We start from the raw sequence: 12857 nt of genomic DNA on the forward strand, positions 1-12857 counted from the left end.
ACCTATCTTTTATACAATATTGCCCTCTATGGGAGTATAATATGTAACAGATTTGAATGAAGCATGCTGCTGTTCTTTTGTCTTTTTACATTTTTAGAATAATATCTACTTCCTTTAAATGCTTTTCTTTTTACCATAAAAGCTTTATCTATCAGGAAAATCAATCTATTACCCTCTTATCATTTAGTCTATTTCATTCAAGCCTACATACCATATGGTAATAAATATATCTATTAGTTTGTTTTTTTTAATATATGGTAATTTCAGTTCAGTCTCACTGCTGAAAGTGTATATGCCTTTCTGCTATTAAAAACAAAAACAAACAAACAAAACACCAGAATGCACATAATGAAGTATTTGCATCAGCTGCATAAACAGGCAAACAACATTTTGGATATTATTTCTAGAGCAACCAGAAGTTTGCAGAGAGCAAAGATATAACTCCAGAACATCATTACAGAGAAAAACAGGTAAGTTCAAATGTAACCCATTGAGCGTGAGTGGTACAATAAGAGAAGGAATGAGGCGTGAGAAAGAAGTATAATGGTTAAGTCAAGTATCAAGAGCTTATTCACTTGGAGTGCTCTCAGTTTTGATTACTCCATCCGTGTTTTCCTTTGATCATTTTAATTAAGTCACCTTTATCTTCTTCCCATGAAAACAGAAATATGTTTAAAAGGAATCTGAATCCAAAAACAATTGTTTAAAGAACAATGATCATTGTGCACCGTTCTCACCACACTATACTTCATCTTCTCAAAAAAAAAACACCCCTTCTGCTGCCCTCCTGATTTAGAAGAGCAGTGCTGAAAATCTATAAATAATTCCTACCTCAAGGATAATGAATCTATAGCCATTAGACATTAAAAACACTTTTTTAACTTATTAACTCTGTTCTCCATACAGACATTGCAGAGATTTCACATTTCTAAAGAAAGTCTATGCAATATAAATATAAAATCATGATCTTGATTTCCTTTGTCAGATTAAAATTTCTTGATGTATGTTAGCCTTCCTTTTGTAGGAGTCAGCTTTGTATGTTGTATTAAATGTTAAGGCACAGCACAGTTGCACCAGTCTAAAAACAGACCTTAGAGGAAATACTTCCATCTTCCTGTTTTAGCACAGTTTCACGGCTTGGGGTGGCTTCTGTGATCTGATGCAGTTCAGTATATCATGTTGTGGCCCTCGAGGGAGATGAAGAGAGCACTCCCAGTGTACTGGCATAAGCCAGACCTCCTGCCAGACTGGAGGTGCTAGGGAGCTCCTGTTTGATAAGGGCATGAGCCTGGCATGATCATTTGGCACCAAGATCCCTATACAGTTTTTAAAGTTATGATACTGAAACCTTCCTGTAATGCACAGCTAGCAGTTCCTGCGACACAAGCACACTGGACCCAGAGGACTTATTTTCCTTAGTCAAGTAATACCAACAAAGTTAACAGTGGTACTCATCTAAGGGAGGCAAATATGTTTGAACACTTAAAGACAAGCACAATTTCCTCATATTTTTTTTCCAGCTTTAAAATATAAAGCTGCACAGCACATTCCGGAGACCTTTCAAGTACAGAACATTCATGCACCCAATAATCACCAGGAATAAATCAATTTACTTAAGAGAGGGAAGACCAAGACCCTTGGAATACCAGGGACTTGCCTCAGAGTGGTAATGATTTGCAGAGAAAGGCACAGAAGAGAACAGAAACTAATTTACAAAGGCTCTGGTCAATATCCCACACCAGCTGGGGCATTACCAGCAGTAGCTCATAAGCATAAGGCTCCTCCTATAGGACTAGATGAAGCAGGAAACAAATGATCATGGGATTTCTAAAATAAAGAAATTTCCTAAGAGGTGAAACAAAATACTCTGTACAACAGGATCCATTTATTACAGTAATGCCAGAATACCAGTTCTAAAGTGGTTTAGTAACAGATTTTTTCACTTTGAGTTTTATTACTTTTAAATTAGGGTATATAAAAAAAACCTATGCTTGTGAGAGGTAACCTAGGAAAAAGTCATCCTTAGAATGTAATGGAAGCTTGATATCTAGATCACAAAGACAGAAAAGTAAAAAGAGAAAGATAAATGCTCTTTGTAGTTTTTCCTTTGAAAGTATCATTCCTAGTTTCACCTTTTATTCAGAAGTGGATTAGAGTATTTAAAGAGCCTCTGCAGACATGTTAAAGGGGACTCCCATTGGAGCTATGGTCTAATTAAGCTACTTTACGAACCCTTCCACAGTTTAAATAACTCCAAAAAAATCACTTAATACCTTAAGCCAAGAGTTCGAGCTTCTTAATTTTTAATAATCATGGAAGAAATGCTTAGTTTCAGGATTTGTATGTTGTCATTTAGTTTTCAGGATGATGTTCTTCTCCGTGATAGTGGCTTTGACAACAGCTGTTTTGGATTTCTCTTTATTAGAAACCACGTGCCTCTAGGCAGCTTACCAGCCCTACTGCAACTTCACTGTGCTGTTCTCTTGCGTGAGCTGTTAGCCATTGGATCTTCAAAGAATTTATTTCAAGTATTGACTTGCTGATTTATCCAACAGAAAATAATGCACTTCAGTGATACAACCCCTTTCCCCTCTCTCTCTACTTAGAAATCTACCAAGGCTCAGATATGCAGCTGGCATATGACAACCAAATGATGATAGTATACAAGGATAACTGTTCTCATGGTCTCAAGGGTTGCAACAGTGCAGGAAGAATGAATTACTTCTTTCTTTCCCAAAATATTTCTGTAATTTCTTATATAATTGCTCCTTAAAATGAAAGGGGAGAGGAAAGAAGGATCCACATTACTCCCCAGTGGCTGAGCCACAGACCTTTCCTTCAAGCACATCATGGTTCCTTCACTTAATTTCATTATTTTCAAAAATAGCCTTGCTAAGTTTGGACTGGGATAAAGCAGAAGACCTTAAAGGACCTTAGCAAAAGAGTGGCCTAGCAGGGAAGAGTCCTTCCACACCAACAGCATTGCCCAATCTCTTGGCTTGGTTTCTTCCATCCCTGGACACATTCAAATTACGCATTTTTCACCTGTTCCTCATTTGTGACATTTGCTCTGCAAGTCAAGGTGGCTTGTTTCTCTTTTATAGAAATCCTAAATCAGTGCAAATCTTTGCGGTTTGTCCATGACGGAGGTAACCCTTTGAGTAGGGACTTCTGCTGTTAGACTCACTTCACTCCTTCTAGGAGGCTCCTCTCTTTGGAGACTATCAGAAAGCAGTAAATAAGTCTGCTGAAGTCTACACTGCAGAAGAGAATGCTACACAGCCTTCTTGGGAGGAGTTCCTCGAGCTGCTGTAAAGTAATGCTGAACAGAATGTGTTACTCATTAAAATAAGTCACTTTACCAACCTGAACTTGTGTTGCCATTGGGTGCTGGAGAACAGCAACGAGCTGACGCACACCACGATGACAACACTTCTGCTGTCTGCATTTCCTCGGCTGCAGGACTGGGGAAGAGAGAAACTACGTGGTCACCTCTGGCCCACAGTTTGATGAAAGGCAACCCTCATCATTCACATAGGAGAAAGTAATATGGTAAATGATCCTTTGTACTTCCACAGAAAAGGGAAACAGGAGCGCTATCGCAGTTTCTAGATCAGCAAATGCCCACATTTGCTACAGTTTGCAGTGTGGTGGAGGCAGCCGCAGAAGCACTGAACTTTTCTGCGTGAGGCAGTCAGTGGGTGATGAACTGGCCCTGCTTTTAGTCTAGTGTTTGTGAAGATTTACAAACAGCAATTGGCTTGCTGATTAGTGGGGAGGTCACAAGCACAGTCTTCATTAAAGCACACCAAAGGAGAAAAGGCTGTGGTGTTACAGGTGCAAACACAAATCACGAGGGGGCTGAGCAGAACAGAAACCCTCTCTAGCCCTCCAGTCTCTGCCGCTGCATGAACACGTGGTCTCCTTTTTTTCTGACTTCCAGGCCTACCCCATTCACTTCACTGGGGCTTTCTACCAACCTGAGGCCCAAGCTGAACCTAGGAAAGACCCTGTACAGAAGGCAGTGGGAAAGAGCCCAAAAGATTTTAAGGATGCGCAAAGACATGCTTCTCTCTCACACGATGCGAGCGATTCTCTCAATGTCAAAGTGAGCTGATAACTCAGGGAGTGGTAATGCAGATCAGGCTTCGGGCAGAGCAGAAGAAATTCATTTTTTGCTTTGATAGTATCTTGATGACAGTACTTAAAAGACCAGAGTTTATATTTTTGTAGTTGAGTAAGCACTTACGACATAAAATAGCAATGTAATTAGGGAGATGCAGAACAGCTCTAATGCTACATGCTAATGAATGTATGTTAGTTTAACAGATATTTCAATATTAGTTTATATCAACACACACTCTGAAACTAATACATCCAAAGCCTTACAGGAACTAAACCACACTAGGATATTGACATTATTTCACAAAGATATGAAAGGTTAAAATAAAGGTCATTACAAAACTGGTATGTGCTGATTTACCTTTATCATTTGCAGAAGAAATGTGTCCAAACATCAACAGGGGAGGATAATAGAAGCTGTATTGCTGGAAAAAGCCAGCAGTCAGGGAACCCGGTTCGTATTTTTGCATATCTGTTTTATTTTGCTTGTAAGACTTAGCAGTACTTTTGCTGTAGATGTTGTTTCAAATCAGTGCTTCATGCTTAAGTGGACTACTTGCAGCATGATCGCCACTGCCATGCAGGAAATAAGAATAACCCACAACAAGGCAGGCACTTCCAGGAGAAGACAGGAATGCCTTAGCTGAGTTGTGATGCACGAAACTCAGCTCCAGGAGTATCTATATTTCATCCCTACATCGCTGAGTGTATAAAACCTCTAACACCTTTTGGGTGAGAGACAAACTATTCAGATTTTTTTTAAAAAAAACAAATTACACATCAAAACCAACCAAACAAAAAATGACAGATTTTTCTTGATGAAATGTATGCTTGAATATTAAAAAAAAAAAAAAAACACATTCAGCTATGCCTTTATGTTTCTTGCACTTTTGATGCGAGTGTAATTAAGTTCTGCATATCTTGAGAAGCTGCTGGAGAATTAGAGACTAATCTATAACTCTCATAAGTTGTCATAGTTCCTCTGAAATCAACGGATGTTCCGACAGTTCACACCAGCTGAGGAACTGCTCTGTGTTTTTAATAAAAGCCACACTGTTGTTCAATTATAGGGAAGTTTAAGACGTCTCCACAGCTCAAGGAAAAGCTGGTCCTTTGAGCCATAGTCATTTTTTGTTTCTTTAAACTCATTATGAACTCAAGTGTCAAAAGCCATCTTTCTTTCAATAAAGACTATACGGATGCCTTTAGCTGAAAGGGACATTCATATGTATTGCAGCCAACTTCATTCTGAAGTGAGGCCTTCGTGCTGCAAGGCAGTTTTGGAGAGGAGAAGTAGGGAATACCTATTAAAGTGGCACCAGAGCACGGTAATAACAGGTGAGAAAACTGGGGGCAATCAGAGAAAACAGAAGTTCTGCGTAACAACAACACAACACCAGCCCAAATAGTTCTGTGAACATTTTATATCAGCCCAGAAAGGTGAACAAGAGAGATACCATATAGTATATACTAATTTGGAAAGTATTTGCGTGCTCTATATCACATTTCTAAGCACAGAAGTGAAAGAATTGTATTTTCTTCCTTATAATGCACTATGAAGGTAACTACCTTAAAAATAGGTACACAGCCATTGTAGTGACAGTACAGTACTTCGGCTAGCTATGAACGCCAGTCTGGATTTAGGCACCTAAATAGGAGAAGGATGCTGAATTTTCAGCAGTTGCCCTTACTGTAAATGCAGGTGCCCCTTAAAAAAAAAAAAAAAAAAAAAAGATTCAAAGTCTTAACATCCTAACATCCACAAAGCTATGCAGAAAGTCTGTGTGAAATCACTAAGCTTAGAAAAGTAAAACATTTGTATGTCTTGTAACGTGTGCAAGGTCCAAAATTTTTGGACAGAACAAAGCCACACTTCCACTAGGAGCTGAAGTAAAAAAAACTCATGCGTGCACACACACACAAAAAACACCACAGATCTAAAAGCAAAAAGGCATGTTTCTGAAAGGTAATACTGGTTTGGGGCAAAATTCTAATAGGTTTCATCTACAACTTTTGAACTACTGAGATAAGAGGGCTAGGCAATTAGATTAGCTACCTATACATGGGGGAAATAAATCACACAATAATTAACTAATTCAGAATTTCCATCAGCTAATGCAGAATCTGTGCTGCAGGTAAGATACAGAGAAACGCACATCCTGTGGCAAAGATTTCAGCATAATATGGTATCTCATTGATATGGTACTTCATTAATAGGATTTACCTCATTTTGCCCTCTCTCCACCCATATTTCATTTCTGTTTCTTGCTGGCCTATTTTTTTTTGGGGGGGGGGGGGGGGGGGATATTTTTCCCTAAAGCAGAACTTGAAAATGATATCATGATTGGCAGGACATCCTAGGGAACAACACCGGAGCACATTTGTATCTGAGCAAGACGAGTTCGCCTCTCAGTACTACCCCAAGGAGAGAGAAGTGAAAATGCAAGTTGTACGCTGCCTTTTTCCCAAGAGTTGGTGTGCTTTTCTGGCTGCACAAAGAGTGGGAGCAATTCTGCCAGCTGATTTCTGTACATTGCTAATAAGGGCAAACCCTGGCAAGAAACTGCAGTAAGTCACCTGATGCTCCACTTAAAACGAATCTCTAACGAAGCAAACGGATACTGAGGCAGCGCAAATCACCAGGCACGCTTCTTCATGTAGAATTCATCTCGTGGTGCACCCTATTAAGCCAAGGCTTTAAGTTCAAAGAGTGACTTTAGCATCTGAATTAAAACACGCTGCCAACGGGATGCATAACCGCTTGGCTGTTGGCCTGCCCTGGGAGCATCTGTGGCAGCAGCTCCGCTGGCTCGCCGTGGCTTCAAAGGGGCAGACCGCTGCTCCCGCCACACCTGGCAGCAGCTGGCAGCCATCCTGACACGCATCTGTGCCCGCAGCAAAGCCTGCCCGCTCACAGAGATGCCTCTGATGCTCTGAGCGCAGCTGAGAGCCCAGCAGCAAGAGGAATAAACATCACCAGGCTTTCTTCTCATGCAACTGTGGCAGCGGGATGAGTAATAGGAATTTCCCACTTTTCTGTGGGTTTCACCCCATTGCACCACAACTCCTTATGCTGGCAAAAGAATCCCTAACTTGAATCAGAGATCTTGGTTTACTGCCTGGCTGAAGTTTCAGTGTTCACACAGGATACAAGGAGGCACCTGCTCACCAGCCAGGTCTCATAGGAACCCAACCCCTGACCTTCCCAACAATAATTTGGAAAATAAATCCCAAATCCAGAGTCAGCCATAGGTGTGAGGAATTTTAAAAAGACCCCAGTGAGTGCTTTGTAATTAGAAATCGCAGGAAATGACTCAGACATACTTTGAATTTTAATTTTCCCTCAGTTTCTAGTTTAGCCATAAGGAATAAATTAGTCCACAGTCAGGGGTATCTACCATCTTTGAAACTTGGATATTCCCACAGAGTAAATAGTTCTTCATGCAGAAGGTCCTAGCTGAAGGATGTAAATGGTAAAATTCATGGAACACCATTTATTTACACTATTTTGGAAACATGAAAGGTTGAGCTGACCCTCCTATGATTCAAATCTGAGTTTACAGCATCATTCATCATCTCAGAATGGGTTTGTTCCAGTCTCCTTGAACAAAACTATTTTCTCCTCGCATTTGTCGCACAGAATTGGCTGAATTTCAATTCTGAGGTGTACCACACAAAGAACAGTTCTGGAGTGAAAGGTGTCAAGCTGGCAAAAATTGAAAATTAGATTGGTATCAAATCTAATTTCTTTTAACATAGGAAGTGTTCAGGTTTTCCTCTATAATATAATTTCACCCTAGAAAGTTGCATAACAATCCTGTGTCTTGGCTGGGGGTGTAGGTTTAAGCTTTAGCTGGAAGAGATAAAGTATTTTAACAAGAAATTATGCAACAAATAGGTGGAATTTGCGTTGCATACATTAGGAAAAAATGCTTTGCACCTTCAAGTGCCACTAGTTTGCTGGAATCCACCCAAAAGTAGCATCAGTGAGATCATTTGTTACCGGCTTGCTGGGTGACCTTTCCTTGATTTTGATCGTGCTACACTGTTGCATGAAAAACAACCATTGTTGTGCCAGGTGATCTTATCAGTGACCCAGCAAGAGTATGAACCAAGAAGCCTTGTGGTACTGTGATTTTCTGGAGCCTCCTTTAGCATTTGGGGATGGGGTGGGGGTGCCGGGGGTTCCCCTCACACACTTGCCTGGAGCACTCCCCGTCCTTCCAGCAAAATGACTCCTTCAACTTTTCCTTTTTTCCCAGGCTTTCAGCTGCAAGCTCCGGCTGCGAAATCGGAAGCGGCGAGCGGCATTTTCCTCCTGCATTTTGGGCGGGAGGAGAGGTGGTCCAACTGCACAATGACAGACCGTGCAAATCCTCCCGGAGCATCTAATCCGTCGCGGCGGTGCGGGGGGGACGCAGCTCACCTCCGAATTAGCCTCCGTCGCGGCAGCCTGGCGTGAAGCCTCCCCCCCGGCGGCGTGACATCAGAGCAGCTCCGAGTCCTTGGAAGCCTCGGGGGTGATCAGCGGGAGGAATTGGCTGCTGCTGCCAATCACCGCCCCGCGAAGCCGCCTCGCTACTCGTGGAGATGTGAGGGCGAGGGAGGCTGGCTACAGCAAACAGGAGGCGCGGCGGCGGCAGCGGCACCGGCACCAGTAACCGGAGCGGCCGGGGTTCGGGTGGTGCAAGAGTTCTCGCAGCCTTTTTGCTGCGCTCCGGCTGCTCCCTGGTGTAATCCCCGCGTCCGAGAAGGAAGCTGCGTTTTAACGGTGCGCTGAGCAGAGGTTTGAATCATTCCAGCTGGCCGCTTGTTTGGAAGAGGACAGCCTGTGTGTAGAGATGTGACTGTGCCGGCAGAGTTCAGTTTCTGGGGCTGGAGCAAGAGGAGGCTTCCCGGGATGCCGCTCAGACAGCAGCTATCAATCGCAAACTCTCTCTAGCTTACCTGGAGCCATGGGAGCAGATTTGAATAGCAGATGTCTCTTTCCTGCACACTAGGAAAGGAAATTCTTCTCTAGGTAAGCTATTCTTCAGCTTCTGCACGTATTGCTACGTTAGCCTGTACTTCTGGGTGCGTGTTGGTGCTACTGTACAGACAGTACATGTACTCAGATTCCAGCTCTTGAACAGGTATGATACCTACAAAGTCTAAATAGTCTGCCTAGAACCTATTTGTGTACAGCGAGTACTTCTGAAAGCTGCCTACAGCCTGGCATTCAAAGGATTTTTTTCCAAAGTTTGCGATCTTTGCCCTGTTTGCATGCAAGTGCCCTGGATGTAAATAGATGGATGTACACTGAGGGGAAATAGTCGTCTGCCAAAATATGTGAAAGAGCACCAAAGTTAGAGCACTGGAAGTTAGGTGACAGGGAAAAAGAAAAATAAGGTTGTAGTTCTTTAGTCTGCTCCATACAGTCTGCTTTTGTTTGCTACCATCTAGCAGTCAAAGTTAAGCAAAACAAGTGCATTAAAATGACAATGTGAAAGCTTACTATGGGTACGTAGTAAACATGCACTATTTAAAGTAAGAGTAACTGTACTGTGAGGAAGCCAAGACATGGAGGTCTGCTCTGTTCCAGCAGTTTGGTTTCCAAACAACATCCATCAGCAACATTTTTTAAAACGGCATGATCATTCGTGGCATGGAAGCAGGGAATATGTCAGGCAGAAAGAGGTAAAGCAAAGAAATCAGCATTTATTCCTCAGATTACTACAGTCAGACCACAGAGGCAACCCAGCGCTTTTATCTTACAGCTGACACACCGACTCCAAGTCATCGCCGCTGGGAATAAACATTCAAAGGAGAATTGTTTAGAGCTGGCTAAGTAAGTCTCTCTCTACAAGCGCTACCCTAATGTAACCATACATACATACAGAAGCCATGATCCTTAATTCTCTTTTCCCTGGGGAATTTACTTTTTTTCTTTTAAACCAACTTTTGCAGCTCCTAATCCCATTGAGCAGACTCTCCCTCACTGTTTATAAACGTTTCAGAATTCGGCCTATCCTGTGTAGCAGCTTATTCTGCCTTTTCTACTTCATTAGTCCGAAGGTTATCACAGCCAAAGAAAAATAGCATTCAGTAATTTTCACCTAGTTTCTTCAGCATTGTTTAAATGATGATCCTTCTGCTAAAAGATGTTCAGCTTGGGGAATAATATCAGAGTCTCCTTGCTCATAAAGTTTACACAGTTGGCAATGCTGCCAGGTGCTTCCCTGTCTTGCCCTATCATGTCTGCATACTTTCATCATGCACATTTTACCATCAGCCAAGCTGCACTGTCTGATTTGCTTTCTGAAATGCTGCTCTAAAGAAGAGCGCGGGGGAAAATGCCAAGTTGCATTTAACTAAGGAAATTCTTGGCTTTCAGTTTTCTTCTGAACCTTATCAATCCAAATAATATGACAAGCTCAATTAGATTAGATATGCCTAATGGCATTGCTCCATGCAGAAGTTTAAGACTGTGTTTTAGGCTTTTTGAGCCATTTCCTCAGAGCTGGGCCATTTTTGATTCATAATAAATGCCTTGTATCTGAAAGCCTCAGAAATGAAAGCAGGAGTAGCTTGATTTCTTGTTGACACCACTGTTTTCTGTGAGGCTAGAGGGATGATGCTCTATCTTCCTCTTTATGGGAGTAGATCTTATCAGAAGTATTAGCTTTAAGCATAGAGCATTATGCTTGAGTCACTGGCCACCTGCATGTGTATATAAGTATATAGACACTTCTGCCTGAACACCTTGTTAACTCACACTATAAAGTTCTGGAAGTCATATTAAAACTTTATGGATGTCTAGAGGCTGTGATAGCTGTTACATTGCTCTTTGTAGTGGCACTGATCACAGCTGTTTTGGCAGCATGCAGGGAATCATGAGCTCTGGAGTTCAACTATCATTCAGTATGAGTGGGGGGACAGGAAATATGCTAATAGTAAAGATTATTTTTTGAAGCCTTACTATACAGGAATTCTTAGACAGCTTAAGGAAAACATGGCCACATATTACAAACTCTGGGCAATATTGATCAAAGAAAATGCTGATGAGTTACCAGCAAGTCGTGACTGTTTTCAGATAAACAGAAAAAAAAGTGACATTTAACCTTATCCACCAGAAATAAAAGTTTCTCATTTTATTTTTCCACAAGCAATAAAAGAGGAAATCTTTTAACCAAAAAAATAATAATAAAATCATTCTGTTCCAAATCTGATTTAGCCCACAAACAATTTTGATTTGCAAGCCCTTATGTCTATAGGGCTGGCTGAGCTTCAGCTGCATGTATACACAGACGTTTGCTTTGCAAAGCTTTAATAATGCTTCAGCATTTTAGGCACATCCAAGAAACTGCTCTCCACACCTGTAAAGGGACCTTTCCAAGCAAAACAAACACTAGACTATGAGCAGCAAAGCACGTCAGGCTGGGGTCTGGGTGACCGAAGGAAAAGGTAACTCTGCGTTGTGCAGAAAGATGTGATTTCCCCAGCCTGTGGAGTCATATCAGGAACAGAGCACGGACCTAAAGATGAGCTGAGGGCTCTCCACACTTCCCAAGGTGAGGGGAGCCCTATTGTGAAACAGCCTGCAAGGATCGAGGAGTAGAGTGTAAGGTGGCGGGCGAACAGAGCCCTTCTTCTCAGGCCTGGGAGGAAGCTGAGGACCAGAGCAGATGGAGCAGAGCAAGGAGCCAGCACCCAGGGGCTGCGCTACAGGAGGAGGAGGATTGTCTCTGTGCTAGAGTTTGCTTGGAGCATTAAAGTGTCTTGTCTCACATTTCAAGAAAGACAGAAGAATAGTCATATCACAGCAACAAGGCTCTTTTCTCCCTGTTGAGATGTTAAAGTTATGCCCTTCATGGAGTGGAAGCCAAGCAGAAGAATGCAAGATAAAAAATAAGGAATTTATTTTATCTATGTCAACATTTAAATTTAAAAAATTGTTTGAACTATAAAAAAATCAGCTGCTGGAAGAAAATGAAAGCTATGCACGTCAATCCAAAACATTTATTACAACTACTGTCAGTAATAATTATTACAATGAAATCACATTCTTCTGAAATTAACAGTTGCTATAGAAAATGAATAATATTTTACCTAAACAGTAATGCTACCAGAATCACATGGTAACAGCACAACAGTGTAGAAACCATGTCAGTATTGGATGAAGAAAACACATTGGCACCAGAAGTAATATACTGTGATAAGATGTTTTAAACTTGATCTGCAAGGAGCAAAGAAGTATTAAAACCCATTTCCTTCTCTCTGGCTACAGGAAGGGTCACAGCTGCTTTCCCCAAGTGCAGGCAATTGGAGGAAATTAATCCTCCCTCCAATGCTGCAGGGATGTCTTTTGGGGAACTAGAGCAAATAGAGAAGTCAGAGCAGGGTGGGCTTCTTTTATGAAAAAAAAATAGCAAGAAGAAAGAGGCTCCCTCTTCTTACCTGGGAGATGAAATAAAAGCTGTACTCAACTTACTTGCTTGACTAGGAGAAAGCCTGCTGAATTTCTGGTTTGTTTCTCGTGACCTAAGTCTTCCTTTTACCTCCCTCACATCACACGGTGTTTGTCACACAAGTTTCTTCCCTCCCTCAAAGCCTGCTACAACAAGGTATTCTGAAGTCTGAAGGGCAGCCCCAATACCGACAGCGTAATGTAGACAGCAGCTTCAAAATGTTTACATATAGCTGCTGAAGCATTTGTCCCAGACCACAGTATAGCCAAACTTAGTGAGCACGTGCTT

At 41.7% G+C, this 12857-nt stretch overlaps 1 protein-coding gene across 8 annotated transcripts in view; it reads left to right on the forward strand.

The window, feature by feature from the left end:
- Positions 1-12857, forward strand: part of LOC308194816 (bifunctional heparan sulfate N-deacetylase/N-sulfotransferase 4) — a 164473-nt gene that overhangs the window by 48368 nt on the left and 103248 nt on the right. For 3 of the 8 annotated variants that reach the window (XM_080591234.1, XM_080591232.1, XM_080591233.1), the window contains one exon: positions 8385-9142. The gene's annotated coding sequence lies outside the window, so the exon portion shown is untranslated. Of the gene's footprint in view, positions 1-368; positions 471-496; positions 9143-9878; positions 9950-12857 lie in introns of those variants that run through there. The other 5 variants (XM_080591231.1, XM_080591229.1, XM_080591235.1 and 2 more) reach the window with 4 other exon arrangements.

Source organism: Anser brachyrhynchus (genome assembly GCF_964034855.1).
Source record: "Anser brachyrhynchus genome assembly, chromosome: 4".
NCBI lineage: Eukaryota > Metazoa > Chordata > Aves > Anseriformes > Anatidae > Anser > Anser brachyrhynchus.